Source organism: Bactrocera oleae, chromosome 6, assembly GCF_042242935.1.
Source record: "Bactrocera oleae isolate idBacOlea1 chromosome 6, idBacOlea1, whole genome shotgun sequence".
Classification (NCBI taxonomy): domain Eukaryota; kingdom Metazoa; phylum Arthropoda; class Insecta; order Diptera; family Tephritidae; genus Bactrocera; species Bactrocera oleae.
The window spans coordinates 28,085,749-28,107,131 of record NC_091540.1 but is presented as its reverse complement, the minus strand read 5'-3'; the positions used below and the strand labels follow the sequence as shown (position 1 = coordinate 28,107,131).

The following is a 21,383-nucleotide window of genomic DNA, read 5'->3' as shown; positions in this document are numbered from 1 at the left end:
TTGGTCGGTCCAACACCGGGGTGTTCATAATTCAATCGCGTCAAACTTCTTTCTGCACTGGCGGCCTTCGGCCGCGCTTCAAAAAAATAACCCTGGTCGGTCCAACACCGGGGTGTTGATAATTCAATCGCGTCAAACTCCTTTCTGCACTGGCGGCCTTCGGCCGCGCTTCAAAAAAATAACCCTGGTCGGTCCAACACCGGGGTGTTCATAATTTAATCGCGTCAAACTTCTTTCCGCACTGGAGGCCTTCGGCCGCGCTTTAAAAAAATAACCCTGGCCAATCCAATACCATAATTTATCAATAGAAGGGAATGAACAAAATAATAGTTCATGTATTTGGGGTATAATCCTCTTTTATTGTTCATTTTAATTCGCTTTCAAAATATATATTTATATATATATATATATATATAATAGATATGGCAACACTTATTATCTGACAACATGGAACCCATTTGTTATTGATCATATTACGAAAATTGTGTAAAAATTAAATGCTTATTTAAAGCAAATACTTAAATATTTAATATAAAATAAATATGTAGAAACACTGAAGTGAAAAGTTAGTGTATAATAAGTGCATAATATAAAAGAAAATATAACCATAAATAGAGAAATTGTAAAATGAATTTTGTGAAATTTTCAACTTAAAATGCAAATATCTCGAAAACTATAAGTTTCCGGCGGCAATAATTATATATATTCGTGATCTGGAGAATCTCCTCTATCCAACCATACGCCTCTTAACCCTGAAATCGTGGGATGCTAAACTAAAGCCCACCCAAAGTACATATTAATTTCTATAACAAGGTTCAAAACCGGCTTAAAAAAAGGACACGGTAATGCGAGCAGCTATTACACCCCGAATGAAATTGTGTGTGACTCTAAGGTACTTAGGTACTGGAGACTCTTACAAATCCTTAGAGTTTTTATTAAGAAGTCTTCAACCGTCTTAAATAAAGGTTAGATATATAGAGTTTTAACAAAAATAATTAATTTAATTTTTTCAACATATGTATATTTCTTTAACAATTCATATAACTGAATCAAAACTAAAATATAAGTACAAATTCCTTGCATACACAGTAAAGAAAATTAAAAGCATTTCATTCTAAATACATAAAACTATATGTACTAAGGGAACTATGCAGACTTCTTCCAATATCTCGACCTTTGAAAACACGGTGTTGATGTTCTACTAAGCATTTTCTCTTCTCGGATATTCTTGAATAGTTCCAGTTTTCTTTTTGTTAAACTTAAATATCAGCCATAGTTTGATAAGCATCAAAAGTTTCAAATACACTGTTTTCGTTTTTGTTCTTTTTGCGGAAGATGGCGCTTCTTCAATGCATTGCTCAATATATGATGAATCGGAAAGTAATATTTCGTTCGTGTCGGAGCCCATGCTTTCTTTCTTTTCCTGAAAATATTAAAATTTTAATATACATACAACCAATATTGAATTGAAAATTTTATATTATTTTGATTTCAGATGCCCACTACGGTATGCGAATGGCAGCAAATAACTAATGATTTTGAAAACTTGTAGCAATTCCCCCATACATTGGGTGCGATCGATGGCAAGCATATTAGAATTAAAGCCCCAGAACACACAGGCTACCAATTTTATAATTTTAAAGAATATCTTAGCGTTGTCCTATTTCTTGCTGTTTCACATGCTGTTTTGCACACGTGAATATAGGTAGCAATGGCAAGTTATCACACAACAGTATTTATAGTGACATTTATTTATACCATCCTCTGAAGAGAAACACCTTTAATACAACTCAGCTTGTTGTCGGCGAAGGAAATAAAATCCTATATTTTTTTATTGGGGACGAAGCTTTCGCTTTGGACTGGCACCTTATAAAACTGTGAAGTCAAAGCTCGAAATTGAGTGTGCCCCAGGAAATTTTCAATTACAGTCTATGTCGCAAGGATGACAGTCGAATGTGCTCTCGGGCGAGAGTCACATAGGTTCAGAATTTTTCAAAGACCCATTGAGGTGCAACGCAAGACGGCGGACGCTTTGCTAAAGTCTTGTTATGTGCTTCACAACTATTTAACACCACTAAGAGCGGTAGGAAAAGTACCACAATCAGATTAAAATTTAATTGTAGAATTATTTCAGCAATTGGTGTTCAAAACCACAAAACATATAGGTATGCATGCAAAGCTAGAGACGAGTTGTCACAATATTTAGCCATATATGGAAATGTTGAGTTCCAGGTGCAAGAGATAAATATAAATTAAACAATATCTGGAAAAATTAAACACACAGTTTTCCGATTAATAAGAGAAAACTCCAGGAAAGCCATCTCGTTATACCAAAATACGGTTGGAGTATATAAGGAGTCTGTACCACATCCACATTTTTGGCTCCTTTACACCTTACTGCTCTCTGCATTGTATGCTGTGCGAAGAGATTTGACTTTCTTTTTTTCATTCTCCACATGCATTTTAGTTTCAGCCGAAATTGAGTCATAAACTTTAATTTTTATGTAAATTCGGCGATAACACGAAAGATTCGTAACCAATAGAACTGTATGGCTTTTATATACGGTAAACTTACTTTAAAATGTGATCAGCTGTTCAAAAAAGATCGTTAACTTGCCACTCGGCTTGAATGAAAAAATTGATATCAAGACGGCTTTCAAGTTCGAAAAGTGAGAGTTTGGTAGTAAAAAAGTGTGAAAGTGTTGCAACTTTCAAGCAATTCCTTGATCGTGCAACGTCCGGATAAATTAGGCTGGAAACAGTCATCGACATTCCGCCTTTACCGCCCATATCAAAAGAAATTTTTTAAAAGTTATGGCCATAGTGGCAACGTAAACATCAGTTGCTCTCTTTTGTTTTCATTTCACCAATGTTGCCATTGATCAATTTGTATACATGATTTTGCACACATTTAGTTTTTAGTTATATTTTTTTTATAATTTTCATTTCCCAGCTATTAAAAATAGTCTACCTATTTATAAATAAATGTATTCGGCTGTGACTTTTAAGAATATTTCAAATATATTCAAGTTTACTTTTTAATTACTACAAAATACCGAGAGGTGCAACCCTGCGTTGCAAGAAAGCAATCAGCTCACTACAGGAAAAAATTCGTTTCTACAGGAAAAATCCAATTTTCGTGGATATCCTACCGTACGGTATGTATAAGGGGAGGGTATAACCGGATGAGTATCATTTGCATTGCGCTTTCATAAGATAGGTCGTACCAGCTTATTCGGCCTACGTTTTGCGTCGGTGACTGTTTCTAGCATTATAGGTACCCTACAAGATGAGTTAAAGTTAGGTTTATTATTAATTATCGATAGGTTGTCATTAATTAATGCATTAGTTATTCGATAGGTTATTTTTGTTCTAGTCTCGGGAAAAAAGTAACTTTTCCTCCTCTTTCACTACACGTCGGTGTGATTATGTTATTCGCTCTCTCTCATTACTTTTGCGGAAATACTACACATATTTTACTGCTTTAATTTGCCAACTATTTTGGAAAACTATCTGTTATTCTTTGGTCAACAGCGTCTTTTTCATTCCTATTTGTTGGATTAGCCATCTGTTACTGCAAATAGTTTGTTTGGTTACTGTTATGGTTACATATAAGTTACAGAAAACTGATTCATAGGTTATTTGTTCGGTTAGCCATTGGTTACTGAAAACTGGTTGATCAATTACCACGTTAACTTCTATAGTAATAGATACCACAGTTTCACGACGTAAGCAGGGACGATCTGGTAACAGTCCGCCCCGGCCGTAGTCGTGAGGAATCTGGTTAAGGTCACCTGTGTGTTCGTTGTTCCTCAATAGCACAGTATACAGATAAGGAGCCTTACCATCGTCGGGGGTACTATAAAGGGCTGGATCAAGGTGTCGTGCGACCCGTGCCGAGGGTCAACGGAGCCGATGGATACCTGGCGCCCTCCGTAATAAGATAACCTTATTTGCGTAGCGGGATCCCACCGATTGGCTGCGCAAGGACAGTCATACCAAATTTCAAGCTGGAACCGCCAGTACAGGCTGCCAAACGGCAAAGATCAGCTGAAGAGGCTAAGCCGTCAGCCAAGAGTGCGACGATAAAGGGCATAACGCCCGCAAAATAATTTGCCGATATGGCCCGAAACCGAATTATCAATGGCGTTATGAATGAGGGCGATCCCCCGGGTTCGCCACCGTCATGCACACATGCCGGCTGGTACCAGGGCCAAATCAAAATCATTGCATGCGACGACGGGAAATCGGTCGCTTTATACAAAGCTGCTATAGCCAAGGTAGGGGAGGTATAATCGGCACATAATAGGTAGCAGTAGATAAAAGGGATATACCATCCAGACCAGGGCAAGGGTATGGATCCCGGCTACACCATAACAGCCGGATCAGATTATGCGGCTCATAAGAGCCGAGAGGTGGAAGTTCGTCAAGGCATTTATTGGTATCGAAAAAATTGGACGCCGATGCTGCAGACCATCTAGCATCAGAAAACGAGATACGCAAAGTCGAGGAAGATCCTATGGAGTCTTCGAGTGATGTGGAAAGTATAGAGCAAGGTAAGTTTCTTCCGAGTCTGAGCTTGCTAACAAACCTTCAAACATGTATACGGAGAGAGCTTTTAAGCGACTCTAACAATAGTTAATGCGTCTTCTATAAATAAATCTTTATCACAGCAAACTAGCTTCAGCAGCCCTAATTAGCCGCGTGCTTACAGTAAAAGTAAACAGCTATCTCTCCAACCTTTCTCTCTTCTTCTCTGCAAGGAGTCTGACACTCTTCCCCACTAAGTCCATAGCGACCATTTTTACAAACTTCAGACTTGTCAAAACACTGCACCCCGGACTATCACGGGATGCCTCTTGCCCAATAGAACACCTGCACAGTGAGGCCCGTATGCTTCCGGTTAAGGAACATAACGAGCTCCCCTAGGAACGTCAAGAGGTCCTTCCTTGATTACGTCGACGATATCAGACAGTACGCTGACCGTACTTCGGACGCAACGAACTTTAGACAAGCTGACCGTCATTCACAGTGGACACATCACGACCTTCACCGATATAGCAGACGTAGAGCTCGAGTTGTTGATACTTTATCAAAAGCTCCTGTAAAGGAAACGGTACCAAATAAAATTAATGATGATTTGAAGTTGCACTGCAATATGATAATTTCAGAAATTGCACTTCCATCAAGAAAAGTTGATTAAATTAAAATATGTAGAGGAAACGAGGAGACTTTTAAAAAAAAGTTTAGAGTTAGTTAAAATAGGTTGACCATCTAAAAAGCAATGGGAGACAAAAAAGTTATACCTTACTTTAAAATAAAAGACGAAATTTGTGTTATTGATGGATTTTTTTTTTAAATAAACAAATATTAATTCCACAGTGTACCCAAAGTTTAGTGCAACAAAAAAAATTTGGTCTCTAACTGTGAAATATGCATGAAATTTCGAAATTCTAACCTTAGACAAGATTTAAATCCCATGAATGCGTTGATGTTTCGTGGTTAAAGCTTGGTTCTGATATTTTGCAGTTTAACAGTAAAACATGTTTACTTGGTGTTGATTATTTCTCCAAATATTATATATTGAAATTGAGGTTTTAACTAATGGATTTTTAACAAGCGAAGTCAAAACCAAATTAAAATCAATTTTCTCCAGACATGGAATTCCACAAGTATTAATTACAGATAATGGCTCAACATATAATTCAAAAGAATTTCAAAGTTTCTGCTCTGAATGAAATACATCAAGTCCCTATTTAGCTAGCTCCAACGGAATAGCAGAAGGTTCAGTTTAGACTATAAAAAAATGCTAAATAAATGTAACGAGTCCCAAATAGATCCATATGTTGCTATATTGAACTATCAAAACACACCTAAGGGTAATATGCCAAGCCCCGCACAGTTGCTCATGTCGAGAAATCTTAAAATTAAGATCCCTCTTCTTCCCATAACCTAAGGCCAAAAGTTATTGATATTGAGAAATACAAACAGCTTTTAAAACTTAGTATTTAGTAAAAAATTTGCCAAATAGTTTAATAAACGAACAAAGAGTCTAAAGCCAGTTGAAAAACGTGAACAAATTATGTTTAAGAAAACACCGGCGGCTGTATGGTTTCCGGGAGTTATCGTTGATAGTTGTGATCAGCCTCGTTCATTTTTAATTCAAGACGTAGACAGAGCGACTTATTGAAGAAATAGGGAGCATATCTATAAAATGGTCATGCAAGAAAAACATAATGAAGAAAACAGACAGACAAAAGAATCCAAAGGGAATTGAAATACTTAAATAGATAAATTAGAAGCCGTAGCTCGGTCGGTGAAACTGATAATATAAGAACAACAAAGAAAGATAATCATAATTATATAACAATGCGAGGTAGAAAGATAAACCCTCCATCTAAGCTAGAATATATGTAAATAGATTGGAAAACTATGATTATATTATTCATACGTATATATTATTATAATGCCAATATATGCCCTCTTATTATTTATAACATCTAGAATATATAATTTACTTACTTGTATTCAGTAAGCTGTCATTACCTCATACAAGACCAAAAGACGGACGAAGGAACCGATTTACTCACAGCCTCTATGCCCTACACAAAGCGGAATGCGTGTTGGATTGAAATCGGGCATAGTAGACACAATCCTCTGAGATGACAGTTCTCTGCGTATAAATAGCAGTGTTGACCGTCACCTTTCGCAAGATGGTGTGCTCCAAACGACATAGCACATTTGTAGCTTTCTTGGCGACCCGCGCTGCACCACCAGTAAGAATACTGTTAGAGAGTTCTTGGTTTCTTGGAGATATTAAGGATTTCCTTTACACGTCGCATACCCAATGATACATTATTTGATGACACACCTGTAAAACGGATAGTGTTGAGTTTCATCTAAAACACACTTAAAAAATACACAAAGTAAATAAATAAGTAGTTAATTTAAGCCTTCTACAGCAATTCTTATTTGGACATGCGCTTATTGATGTGGAATATTTTTCGCATAATAGTCCACCAAACACTGAAACAGTAGTACGGCGTACTCATTGGCCTGTTTCGAAAGATGATCGTTGCGCACCACGACGTCACAGCCCTGCAAGGCAATACAGCTCAGAAGAGGCAAGACAATGTAAGTTATGGGTTTTCGAACCTTGGAATCTCCATTGGAAAATATCTCACGCAACATTTCATGATCGCCACACAATTTATACCACTCGATTTCCTTTTCGAACAACGCATTGCCGCTCTCGCTCTACTCTTTGGTCACATCATCGGTGAAAACATTTGAGGTTCTGGGGACCCGCACAAGCTAACCCTGTGAAAAAGTTATATTAATAATTTTGTTCCCATACTTGGATATAGTCATCAGGCCAAAATATTCTTGATTCTGATTTTTTCTATACTTCCGACTTTGATTGACGCCGTGTGTCTAGGTGAGTTACGCCTCCCCCTCAACGCACACCACTGAGCGCCAAAACACAACATCAACACAATCCACAAGAAGACTCCACTCACTTAAACACACAAACATACACCACCAATGCAAACATCACACCCCACGCAGACCACCCACACATACCAACCACAACTCTACACTACCCAACAGTCAAAACGGACTGCCCAAGATCCAGAGACCAATTTCGTTTTGCACCATTCGAGCCGTCAGGACGTACGTCGACCGCAGCAATACACATCTTCTCGCCCGAGTGCAGATACATATATTAATTTTAATTTTAATTTTGTTTATATATTTTTTAATAAACGAAGCGGATATCGTCGGGTAATTGAGATAAGATATTAAAACTTTTACTCTCACTTTCTTTTAAATAACTTTTGGTTTGTCCTCTTGGTTAAAGTGGTAAAAGGTGAGTGTATAACTGAAAAAAATATTCATGGTCCTTCGAGTCATAGTGAGAAGCACTATGGAGTATTAAATATTTAAAAACGAAAAGAAAGGACCCAATACCCATTGTGCAGTGGCCTAACTTAAGTGATTAAAAGTGCTGTAAAATGACTGAACGTAGATACATATATACATAATAATATAATATATATATTATATATACATATGTATATGTAACAAGTGACTATGCAGTGGATTAACAAACATACTTGTATACATCATACGGGCGCATTTATACAAACATACACACGAGAAAGCATCGAAAAAAAAAATTATATACCCTATTGACATTTAGAAAAAAAAATTAACCGGCGACAATTTGTGATCTAATAAAACAAAAAAAAATTTTTGGGTTTATTTGTTAACATTTGCGTATATTGGTATATACGTGTATATTTATCGCTTTAAATTCCACATTGGCAAATATCCCGCAATATCCCTTATTCTTTGTCAAACAAAAACAAGTAGGATTGCGTATATATATAATATTCTAGTTCCACATTAGCACATATCTGCAATACCGCTTGTTCTTTTCCCAACAAAAACAAGCAGGATTGCGCAAAACATATTAAAGCTTAATGCATACATACATATGTATTGTACAAAGTGCATTGGTCTCATATGTACATATGTATAAGCTGATCCGTTTATAGGTATACCCTATAAGATTTACGGACACATTATACATCCAAATAAAAAAAAAACCCTTTGCGTTTATTAATAAACTATTAAATAAAATAATATTAAAAAAAATTAATTCACAGCGATATCATTAAATACGAAATACGCGTACTCTTCTCATTTTTATTGGAAATAAAAACTCTTATTAACTTAAAAGAGTTTTCGGTTAAACATACGAGTATACACGGAAATTGAAAACGTTCTTGTTTTTTAAAGATATTTGAAGCACCAAATTTATTTCCGAGAGTGACAGCCTAATATACTGCACTCGATTTTCATCTTCGCCGATTCAGGACAATTCTGAATCGGTATTAGAAATCAGAAAATAAAATCTTGAAAATTTCTGGACATGTCTCCAAGCTGCATATGACACAATCGTAGAATCTGACGAATTAGATTTACCGGAAAATTTCAAATCCAGCGCTTTAGCCAAATACTAAACCGGTTTATACCAGCTTGAAGAAACAAAAGCAATGATTTCTGACCAATTAAAATTAATCAAAGGAATTGCACCTACTCCACAGCCGATAGTAGAGCTGTTACAAATCCAGTTCACGCATCCACCTCAAGTTGCCCGCATGTGACACAAAAATCTTTCAGGATGGTTATGAATAAAGGCAAATTTCCTTCCGGGACATGTTTACTGCCGTTTACATAAACCATCCTAAATTATCAAATGCACAAAAATTATATCACCACCGATTCAAAACAAAAGGTCAAACAGTTCGCACTAAATGACGATAATTTCGATCTGGCTTGGGAAGCTCTTAAATTAAGATACGAACACGAATGAATATTGTTCGATAAGCAAGTAACGATATTAATTAACTTGTCGAAAATTCAAAAAGAAACAAGTGAATAATTTATAAGACTACAATCCACTGTTTCAAATTGTTTGTTGGTTCTATTGACACATAATAATCTCACAGACAGCTGGGATCCAATACTGGTAAATATATGCCCAGCGACATTACCAGAAAAAATATTACTTCTATGGAAGCAATCGCTCTCATCACGAAGAAAGTGCCCCACCTGGCAACAAATGAAAGATTTCCTAACTACCCAATACGAAATCGCAGAAAAGTTAGACAAAAAAATATTCAGAACGATAAGCGTTCAACACGACCTAAATAGAAGCTTCAATAGACCCCAAGCCAGTAGCAACAACAATTTAAATAGAAGCTTTTTTAAAAATCAATCGTTCACATCCGAACAATATAAACAAACGTACAAACAAAATCTGCCCCGTTACCCTAACTTCTCCCAAAAGCGCATAAGCGCATTCAAGCAGAAGCTATTGTCTTACCTGTTAGTTGCGGTTCCAAGCTATCATATAAATAGCAAGCATTGGCAAAAGGTTTCACACCTAAAGGTAGCTGATCTCAACTGCAATACCCCCGCTCAAATAGATCTTCTCTATTTTCTATTAGGCAGCAATACCACAGATAATACACGAAGGTTTTTAGAAAATCTCAAACACACTTCTGGCTCAAAATACTAATTTTGGTTGTATCCTAAGTAGCCTAGTTACGGAACCAGTTACCACCATGACCATTCGAGTTGAGGAAATCTCAAATGAATACCTCAATTGACAATTAAAGAAATTTTAGGAGTCAGAAGAGCTCCTCCCATATCAACCACAACCCCTGAAGATCAGTATTGTGAATACTTTTACAAAGCCACAACTACTTGATCAGATAATGGTCGGTACGTCGTACGACTACCACTAAAACAAAAATTTCCTAACACCCGCTGTTTAAAGCTGAACAGGTGCGTTGGGACCAAAAGGGCTCCATTTCGACGGCGTGCAACAAAAAATTTATATATATATATATCAAGATAGGAGTTAATAGAGTCCACTAATCATAAATATGTATGTTCAAATATAATATATTTAACATACATACATACATAAACAAACACATAAATATATATGCATTCATATGATAACTTGTAACCTAAGATATACATTTAGGTAATTGATTACATGTGCACATGTGCACTTGAATGTGCTTCATACATATGAACACACACACACAAATGTATTGATTCCTTCCAGTAGGTATAAAATGGTACGGGTAGGATCCCGGAAAAACAAAACATGGCTGCGTTCGAAAAATTAAAAGTTACTGTGCAGGGTGTAAAAAGTCCAGTGCCGGCGGTTTTGGGGGGGAGAAAGCAGGCTCCCGACCGTCGATATCCAACGACTGCAATGATGCGATGGTGGACCACTTGGCCATTGCATCAGATAAAACTACAAGTTTGAGCAAATGTCGAAGAACAAGTACGAGCTTGGTCTTCTCCAAACGCGCTACAAAAGGAAATCCCGACACTGCACCAAAAAAACGATGTCATGCAAGATCATATGCATGAACTGGGAGGAAACATAAATAAGTTAATAAGCATGATGAGTCTCCCACAACGCTCTATTAATAATCCGATGAGAGAGCTTCTGAACACGATTGCGAAGCTACATGCAAGTGCACAGAAGGACTTTGCTAAGGTTAAGGAATCCAATTCACAAAATCAGTCCTTACGGAATGCTGTAGGAGGAAACGGAGAGCGTAGAGGAAATATGTGAGAATCCAGCTAGTGTAGGGAAGAAAGGAACACCCCAAGAACAAGAAAGCGAAGAAGAAAAATGCCACCGCAGCCACCATGACCGGATGCTCTAGTCATAGCAAAAACTGGAGATATGTCCTACAGTGGCATACTGAGAGCGGTCAAAAAGGATGTAAACCTGAAACAGCTTGGAGAAAACGTGTCGAGGATAAGAAAGACCGCCAAAGGAGAGACGTTGTTCGAACTAAGAAGAGCACGAACAGGGAGTACCCATGAATACCGGAATGAAATAAACAGGGTATTAGGAGACCAGGCGCAGATTAGAACTCTGAGCTAACTGTTGAAAGTCGCGATTCGGACGAAATCACAACAAAGGACGACATAGTCGAGGCCATCCACTCGCAAATCAAAGAGCTGAATCTCTGCGTCGATTCAATAAAACAGGTAAGGAAGGCATACGCAGATACACAGAAGGCGGAGAGAAGTCTCTCAGCACAACAGGCAAGGCACAAAAAATTAAGGTTGGTTGGGTTGTGTGTAGAGTTCGAGAAAAAGTAAACCTAAAAAAATGTTACCGATGCTTTGAATTCGGGCATGTCGCAAAATCGTGCACGAATCCTGATGACAGGAGTAAATGTTGCATGAAATGCGGAGAAGCCGGACACTAAGCGAAGGACTGTAGTAAAGAGCCCCTCTGTGTAAAAGCAAAGGAAGAGCGAGGACGAACCATCAAATTTTGAGCCGGATATGACCTATTTTCTTAGAAGCCTGCAAAAAGAAAAGGAAATGAAAATATTAAAGATCAACCTAAACCACTGCTAAGCCGCACAAGAACTGTTGACGCAAACCGTGTACGAAAGGAACGTAGATGTTGTAATAATATGTAAGCAATACAAAAACCTGAGCTCTGATACGTGGATTTCAGATAACACAAAAAAAGCAGAAATTTGGGCCTGCGGTGATAAAATGATACAAGACCAACCATTGACACACAAATCCTACTACACGAGAGTAAAAATCGGCGGAATACACTTTTACAGCTGTTACTTGCCACAAAGCCTTCCGCAGTCAGTCTTCGAAAAGGTTCTCGATGAGTTGGTTGGGCATGCCTACACAACCAAACCAAACATAATAGCAGGAGACTTCAATGCATGGGCCTTAGAATGGGGAAGCAGAAGCAGAAACCAGCGAGGACATGCGTCAAAGCCTTCGGGCTACGTCACATTGTCCTTCTAAACACAGGCTTTAGAAACACTTTCGAAAAAAATGGTCGTGGTTCTATTATCGATATAACGTTTGCCAGCAAATCTCTAGCTCGAACGGTAGAGTGACAGGTGTGTGACACGTACACACACAGTGAAAATTTCGCAATCATGATAGATTTCGCAACCGCTCCGTAAGCCAAAAAAGATGGCCGCGTGTAAAAAAGGTACAAGCTAAAGGGTGGAAGGAAAGCACAATCGATTAGGATTTATTGAAACTCGTGTTGACAAAAGACATACCTGAATCAGAAGACACCAATCAACTGGCTAAGTTGCTTGTGCAACATATCTCAGAGCCTGTGGCGCCGTCATGATTCGAAGAAAACAACACCCCACACGAAAGCCAGCATACTGGTGGAATAATGAGATCCAACAATTACGAATAGAAGCGAGGCGACAGTACCAGAGAAGTACAGGCACGGCAAATCAAAAGGGATTACGTGAAAACTTCAAGGCCAGACGCAAGCAACTGAAAAATGCTATTAAAAATAGCAAAGCTACGTGTTTCAAAGAGCTATGTAACAAGATCGATGAAAATCCTTGGGGCGGTGCGTACAAGCTGGTCATGTCTAAAGTACGAGGTCCTAAAGGACAAGCGCCGACCTGCCCAGTCCTTCTAAAACATATTGTGGAAACACTTTTTCCAAAACAGCACATGCGAGAAGAAGAGCGGTTTCTCCCAGAAGAACCAGCTATACCAGTAGTTACCGATATGGAGGTAATAAATGCTGGTGCACGTTTTGGTAATGCTAAAGCACCGGGGTTGGACGCCATCCCAAATCGTGCTCTGAAGATTGCACTACAAAAAACCCAAAATGCTTTACCCAGCTATACACGAAGTGCTTATCCGATGGTATTTTTCCAAAAATATTTAAAAAACTACGTTTGGTCTTATTAAAAAAACCAAAAAAAAAACAGTTGGGGATCCTAGTGCGTATCGACCACTGTGCATGATAGACACAATTGGGAAAATTCTAGTGTGATTACTTTGTGAACGTCTTGAAGCGCACCTGGAAGAAGTGGAAGATGGTTTATCTATCAACCAATACGGGTTTCGCAGGAAGCGCTCGACCATCGACGCAATCAAAAAGCTGACCGGAATAGCAGATAAAGCAATAGAAGGTACTAGGTGGATGCATGGCACGAAAGAATACTGCGCAATCATCACTTTGGACGTGAAAAACGTGTTTAATTCAGCATACTGGCCCCACATAATACGAACCTTAGAGAACCTCAAAACTCCGGTATATATATTGCGGATTATAAGAAGTTATTTGTCCAACAGGCTGCTGTTATACGACACTGAGGAAGGTGTGAAAAGTTATGCGGTAACTGGTGGAGTGCCACAAGGCTCCGTTTTGGGCCCAATGCTATGGAATATCTTGTACGACGGAATACTGCGCCTCCCACTACTAAAAGAAGCTAAAATAATTGGATACGCGGATGACATTGCGGTGGCAATAGTTACGTCTCAGAAAATTAAAAACTGGCTCGACGCGTTAAAACTTCAGCTAGCGGGGCAGAAGACAGAAGCAGTCCTGATCTCGAGTAGGAAAAAACAAGAGGCTATTACCTTAAACATTGACGGGCATGCAATTAGAACTCAGCCATCTCTAAAGTACCTGGGTGTCATAATTAATATGAGACTCAACTACAAGATGTATATCGAAAAAACCTGCGAAAAAGCTGCGCGAGTGACTTCGGCACTAGCGCGAATTATGGCTAACATTGGTGGAACAAGCCAAGCGAGGTTATTTTTAGCAAAAGTCAGCCTATCAGTTATGCTGTATTGGCACCTGTATGGGCACAAGCGCTGACCCATAAATATATGCCAAAATGGTGATTTCGCTGTGTAGACTAAGCACCATCAGAGTAGCCAGTACATTCCGCACAGTATCGCAAGAAGCTGCTAGCATTATATCCGGTATAATGCCACCAGATATAATGGCTCTTGAGCTCAAAAGAACATATGATGAGCAAAATACTCGGCAGGTCGGTAACAATAGAAGAACGAAAAGAAGAGAGACAAAAGAGTCTTAACGAGTGGCAACAGAGTGTAAACAGGGATGCAACAACCAAAGAGCGATGGACGCACCAGCTTATCCAAAATGGAAAAACCTGGGTGGATAGAAAGCACGGACAAGGACTTTTATATGACGCAGTTCCTCACTGGCCATGGCTGCTTTAGACAGTACCTGTACAAGTATGGCCATAAAAACGGAGTGACGTGTTCCTTTTGTGCTAACAGAAATGCAAATGCTCTGCACATCTTTTACCCATCTATTGCCCGAAATATAATGTGGAAAGGACCTTGCTTGAACATCAGATAGCAGAGCCCGTATCACCGGATAACATAGTACCACATATGCTGCGATCTGAGCAGGTGTGGCTCACCGTAAAAGACTTGACCGAAAAAGCCCTGATAGAACTGAGAATAGCAGAACGGCTGCGAAAGAGCGAAACGAGAGCAATAAATAGAGTATAAGTACAATGAGATGCAAGAGCCCATAGGCTAAGCTTATCTTGCGAAAAATACTTAACGGTAGTCCCGCGAGGTACATACGAAGCTGACGGAGTTAAGGGTTTAGCACGTAGGCGTACCGATGCGCGAGTTGGGCATATTAAATAATATATACCGGGCGTGGTCCCGAAAGAGGTGCACTAAGCGTACGGTATGAATCGTGCATGCTGTCACTGGTGACAGTATCTTTCAGAAGATTCCCCTTTCGGATAAAAAATAAAATAAAAATAAAAACACACATGTATTGAGTTGTGTACTTAAAAACAACCCCATGTGGTGTGCATGCAATATACACATATATATACACATAATTAGATAGTAAGATTTGTAAATAGTATATAAGAGAAGAATTTAATAAAATTAAGTTAGAATGAATTTATTCTCAGCTCAATCAAGTCTTTTTCAGTCCCCCACCAGCGGTAAGACAATTAGAATCTTCATTGAGTTTAATAATTTGTCTTACACTCGCCTTAGGTCACTCTCGCAATGCAGCGGTTGTTAAGTATGGAAAAAAACTTACTTAAAAAAAGTGAGCTTAATCCAGAATACGATGGCGATCCATTTAGATCACATGGAGGAAATAAGCGCAGGCGAAAAAATCATAAACGGCAAATACTACTCATTTTAATTGCCTAATCACGCAGTAGTAGTAGTAGTCATTGCCTCAAGATACACTAGCTCACGAAATTCCCTAAATGATATTATATTTGCTGGAACCGGATTTACTGCTCCTCATATTAAATTGGCTTATATTCACATACGGGGACGTTGAAAAAATGTATCCACAAATAGTCGTACATAAAGACGGCTTACCTTTGGCGTCAATTGTACTCCATATTTAGCCATTCGAACACTCCACGAATTGGCAGAAAACACAAAGTCAGAATTTCCTCTGGCAACCGAAGTGTTAAAAACTCAAACGTATGTAGACGATATCCTGTCTGGAAGTCACAGTCTTCCACAAGCATACGAGTCACTATCACAAGTGGTACAAGCCCTCGAAACCGCAGGGTTTCCATTGAAAAAGATAACGGCGAACCACCCTAATATTTTGAAAAATATATCAAATGAAAATTTTCTAGATACTAATTTTCTTAAATTTGAAAAGGAAAGTACAACAAAAACTTTGGGGATCCAATTGAATGCGATATCTGACCAGTTTTCATACACTACAGAGTCAATATCAGCATTATCCGAAACAACAAAGCGACACTGCGACCACAAGCCACTTACTAGTCGTGTTTAAATGAGTTTAAACTCCCTCCTCCAAGTACACCATTCTACTCGAGAAAAACTGGCGCACTGTAATAATGCCCACCACATACTCACCAATACACCACACAGGACAACACAACATACCATCTTACACTCGCTTATCGTCTACGAACACCACATCAACATTCGCTTATGACTTTTCGACAACAACGATCCTGTGCGCTACTCTTGCCGATTATAAACCCGTCGATCGACATCGGCCCAAAATATTACTTTCCAGATATGTATTAAAAGCAATAATAATAACTGGCTTTTATATGTAATAAAATATTGTATATTGTAAACGAAAAAAATCGCATTGTTATTTTTAATTTTAAACGCGAGTGTATTGAGTGTCAGCATTTTTAAGACAGTGGTGGGTGCTCCCATACAAATTCTGTATCGCTATGTTTATGGTCCTTCGAGCCATAGTGAAAGGCACTATGGAGTGAAAAAACTTTAAAAACAAAAAAAATTTAGTTACACATACACAGTGCGGTGACCAAATACAAGTAAAAAAAAAGTGCGGTGAACCAAACAAAATAAACATAAACATACATACATAACTTATCGAAATGGTTGAAGTGCGATGACAACAACCAAATGTGCACAATAATAAATACATATATTTGCCAAAAACAAATGCGGTTAATTTAAGTTATAATAACAATAAAGCGCAAACGAAAAAAATATATGCACATACATATGTACATGCATAGCTACATATATACATATTTTAAAATATACAAAGCCAACTTCAAAAAAAAATTCACCGATAGCCTAACACATAGGCCTAACAAGTGCAGTAAAATAGAAAAAAAAAAACATATTAACAAACGAATTTAAATAAAGTGCGTCAATACACAAACAAAAAAAGGGATCAACAAACTAATACAGCGCGAAAACTAAAATACCTGATTGCATACATAAACACCAACAACTTAAACGGGTGCGAGTCTAAAACAAATGATAATAAACAAAAACAACACTCACTAAAACCAAGCACAACTGGAAGCAGAGGAAAAGGAATTGACAACAACGGAACACACATGCGTACATACAAACAGAAACCTACCCCTGCAAAACCAAAGAGCGTATTCATTTCACGTACTATTTTATATATGTATGTCAAACATATTTATATAACATAAAACCTGTAGCAGTAAAACCGTTTTTACTAATATAAAAAACGAATATCAAACTGGTATAAATCACAGTAAAACTCGAAATAATCGAACCGCTGACATTAAAACCAGTTTGGTACAATATATATAATATGTAAATAATTATTGTATGCCTATAAGCTTACCTTTGTTTTTTCAAACACACATAATTCAAGTATTTACATGCAAATATTTTCCGGCAATACCCCTTATTTTTAACAAAAACAGTAAGCAGGATTGCCTAAAATAAGTAAGCAAAGGCACAAACATGTAACAAAAATTAAAATACAAAGAAAGAGAAGTGCATATACGGGAAAACATCGTGTTTTACCAATTCTATTTTCGCGCTCCCTACGTCGCTTAAATATGTATGCAAATTTTTATAAACTTACGGCAAAGAATCTACCTATCTTTCTACACCCTACATTATGTTTTATTGAACAGCAATATTAAATTTTAAATCTTGCAAAAGAGGTGATTAAATGATTTGGTAAATAAAGTAAAACCAAATATTAAAAAATATATTTGTTACCACGCAAACAAAAAAAAAACATAAAATTTATGTTTAAACAAAAACTTAAGTACATACGCATATGTAAATTTTTTCCTTGTAACAAACAAGCAGGATTGCGTACAAAAAAAATAAAGGCACATTGATCACTTCAACGAGATCTCAATTGCATCACCTTCGATACAAAACAAAAGGTCAAGCAGGCGTAATAGTAAAACAGTTCGCACTAAATGTATCCGCATGATCAGAAGATGCGAACACAGATTATGCCAGCACTTCCACCGGAACGCTGCAACTTCGCTCTGCCTTTCTCCATCATAGGTGTCCATTTTGCTGGGCCTTTTCAGATAAAGGCGAACATGTTAAGGTCTCCCACCTGCATGAAAGGCTATGCGGCTGTCTTTGTCTATTTTACGACAAAAGCAGTGCACCTCTAGCTATGAACGAGGTCTTACTTCCGGCATTTGCTCGCTTCGTCGGACGACGCGGTTTTCCGTCAAAAGTAACAATTGTCAGTTTATCCCTCTAAGCGCTCCTCATATGGGTGGATCATGGAAACCAGCTGTAAAAAGCTTCAAATCTTACTTTAAAAACGTAGCTTCTACAAATTTATTTAGATTTTATTCAGATAATAGCGAAAACGCAAATAAGAAACCATCCGTACAATAAAATTTACACGCAGAAGTCGAAACATCCGTCTAATAATCTAAAACCGAAATAAACCGCAAATATGAGAAATCACAACCATATATACTAATACAATAATGGGTAGACTAATACGACCCCCACAAACCAAATAAAGTTGGTTACATATAAAAATATATACATAACCTATACCATTGAGTCATAACTAAACTCGCCCTTTTCTCCATACAGGTAGCTATGGACGCTGAAATGCCAGTTACACCAACGCCAATCATACGTTTGGCTGTTGTGCCCTGGTTCTACTCCCGTAGCAGCGGCTCGGAACAACCACGGCAACAACTGCACCGACCGCTGCACGAAGTGCCATGCGCCCAACGCCGACTTTAGTTTCGAAGCTGCCCGTCTCCGATGCCCGCTCTGTTGCCGTTCACACCGGCTGCAGCACTACCCCATTTTTAAGGGTATGGCGCCCAATCAACGGCTACAGGTGCCCCAGGCACATGGGCATTGTTTGAATTGTTTGGCCCATACGCATGACACACAGGAATGCGTGTCCGACATCACGTGCCAGCATATGTGACAGACCGCATCATACCTTGCTGCATAGAAATCCAAGACGCCTTGTTGCACGGCCCTCCGTACCCCGCAGTCATGATGCACCCCGGCGTCTGCAGCCGAGCCGTGCAGGGCGACCCCGTCGACGACAAGCACTCGCTGCACCCCGTACCTGGCGCCAACTCAATGGCACCTCGACGCGACACCAACCCTTAAGGCCGCGAACCTGCCGCAGGACAGACCACAGCAACGCTGTGGCAAGGCTGCAACAGCTCCAGCTTCTGCTAGGCTGAACAAGATGTTTCATCTATGGGGGCCGGGATGGCTAAATGAATTAAGTTTCCCACCCTGATGCATTCAACATACAACACAACACACCACACAAGACAATACTGGCACACCACACCATTAAAAAATGCACTTAAAGGACTCCGTTGTATCCTCTTCGTAAAAGTGGTAAAAGGTGAGTGTTAAAGTGAAAAGAATATTCACCGCGATTTGATAGTAGATGGATAGATGAGTTTCTCCAGATTAAGAAATATGCAATGCAAATTAATGCATGCTGATTCACTGAGTTAACCACACTATGCGCATATTTTTCACTTCATTTTCACTTATCAAGTTGATATGAACACTTATCACCATGTACATATCTGTTTTGCCCGCAATTTCAGCAGGATTTAAATTTGTTAAATTCAACTGTAATCCAATCAACTCGCAATCCAAAAAACCTAAAGAAATTCATAATATATTATATTAGTATATAATATAAAAGATATTCTATTATAAAAATTTTAACATAACCACATTAACCAAATTGGTTCCTAATTATAAACTTTACATATATGTACTATGTATGTACACATAGCCAATAAAGTCTGCGTACACCTGACACTATTTTTTAAGTAAAGTAAAAACACCATGTTAATAGGTAATTCAGTTCAAATTTTCTACATGTATTTGTTCTTTATATATTTAAGTTCCAAAAACAAAAACAAAAAAACTGCTTTTCAAGCAGAGGTAGCTGCAACATCATTTAGAGAGTTGTACATTCACTTCGATAGCAGAGCGGCACCACTGACCTTGAGCTCTCAAGATTTTTACTAAGGTTCATCTCGTTAAAATAATAAGACAATCTCCTAGTGATACTCGGTCTGTGCGGTCAAAGATTGTGAAGAATGCAAATTTTCAAAGTTGCACGGAGGAGCAGGTGAATCGGCTTAAATTAATATTAGAGGCCTCAAGAAATTTCTAACAGGCTCAATGCCATCGTTTCTAGCTGTCCAAGTGCGATCATTCGTGACCTTACGAATATCAATACGAGTGGGGCCATGAAAAAGCAAATAAAGTAATACACATAAAACAGGACCAAAAAAGTATTATTAATTTAGAAATCAGTTAGACGAAAACAATGACTTTACTTGTTATTATAAAATATATTATATATATGTATATATTTATATGCATTTTAGCATACAATATTCACTTTTATATACACATATGTTTTTCTATACATTTAATTTATATTATATTGCAATTCAAAGAAAGTTTTAAGGATGATATTGCAGGACATAAACCTTATTGAATTTGCTCCATATTATGCTATGCGCTTAAAATAAAAAAGTTTCCATTATTTCCATTAAATGGAGAATTAAAATTACCACAAAGTACGACGTTGAAATGTTTTCTTATAATAAATCTTGAACGACGTGAATATATAATATCTCGAACGGTAGGGAGGACGGACGTTACTGAACATATTAACGGTTATCTAACCACCACAAATTTTTTGTCGGAACATGGTGTTATGTGGAACGTGTTATCTCTCAGGCACCTGTCGGTGCCAGTTCAGATACTTACTTTTTTGTCGCCCGAACCGAGTTTTTGTACCGAGTTTGTTCGCAACAGTTCGCCGCTACACAATATACGTTATGTTCAGAAATATGAATTTTTTGTATGTAATATGCACATATGCATAGAATAATAGAAACATTTTGAAAATTGAGATCAAATTAAGATACTCAAAAATATTTGATTTAAATTTTTAATAAGATTTAGCATAATTAAATGTAATAATGTTATATATATATAAATGAATTTTAATATAAATTGAGTTACTTTTACTTTTTAATATTTACATCAAATATTAAGATGCTTTCATATTTATTTTTTTTTACCGCAAATAATATATTTTTATTATCATTTTACACTTAATGTGGAAGATTCGGGCCCACCCTAATATTATATTTAATTTCTATGTTTATTTTACAGTTATATATTTCAATTCCAATTTCTGTATATGCTCTTGAATTGTCTCGCAT

At 37.8% G+C, this 21,383-nt stretch overlaps 2 long non-coding RNA genes across 3 annotated transcripts; one reads left to right on the top strand and one right to left on the bottom strand.

Moving 5' to 3' along the window:
- The first annotated feature begins 461 nt into the window (after positions 1-461).
- On the top strand, positions 462-21,115 carry LOC118682516 (uncharacterized). 2 transcript variants are annotated; one of them, XR_004978334.2, is made up of 3 exons: positions 462-965; positions 1,496-4,556; positions 18,739-21,115. It is a non-coding gene; the product is annotated as an uncharacterized lncRNA (long non-coding RNA). The 2 variants fall into 2 exon arrangements; XR_011396876.1 differs by lacking the exon at positions 18,739-21,115 and adding an exon at positions 6,533-7,167.
- On the bottom strand, positions 1,000-2,502 carry LOC118682515 (uncharacterized). Its single transcript, XR_004978333.2, has 2 exons — positions 2,366-2,502; positions 1,000-1,423 (listed from the first exon to the last, which is right to left on the bottom strand). It is a non-coding gene; the product is annotated as an uncharacterized lncRNA (long non-coding RNA).
- Positions 21,116-21,383: the final 268 nt, after the last annotated feature.